This window comes from Watersipora subatra, chromosome 3, assembly GCF_963576615.1.
Source record: "Watersipora subatra chromosome 3, tzWatSuba1.1, whole genome shotgun sequence".
Classification (NCBI taxonomy): domain Eukaryota; kingdom Metazoa; phylum Bryozoa; class Gymnolaemata; order Cheilostomatida; family Watersiporidae; genus Watersipora; species Watersipora subatra.
This window is the reverse complement of record NC_088710.1, coordinates 69,562,328-69,562,720: the sequence shown is the minus strand read 5'-3', so window position 1 is coordinate 69,562,720 and position 393 is coordinate 69,562,328.

Sequence of the window (393 nt, the reverse complement as noted above, 5' to 3'; positions counted from 1 at the left end):
TGAAACTCTTTTCATTAAGCTCGGTATCACTGTAAACGGTTTCGTATTAAATAAATATTTCTAAATTAAAAATGTGCAAAACATTATAAAAACAAAATTTTTTTTATTATTTATCATATTACAATAATTTAACGGTCTTAAACTAAAATTAAACGTAATTTTTGTGGTAGAGCAACTCCTTGTAAGAAACAAAAGAGGCTTTCAGAGTGTATATCATATTTTATTTTATCAATAAAGAGTTCATCATCATCATAGTAGGAAACTACTTCACAGTAAAATACATGTATAAGTACTTGTATTTGAGAATTAAATTATATCAAGAGGTTTTTATGGTCCATTTCACCCATTGCTAACAAACAGTAAAGTTACCACATTTAATAAAAATGTCACAAG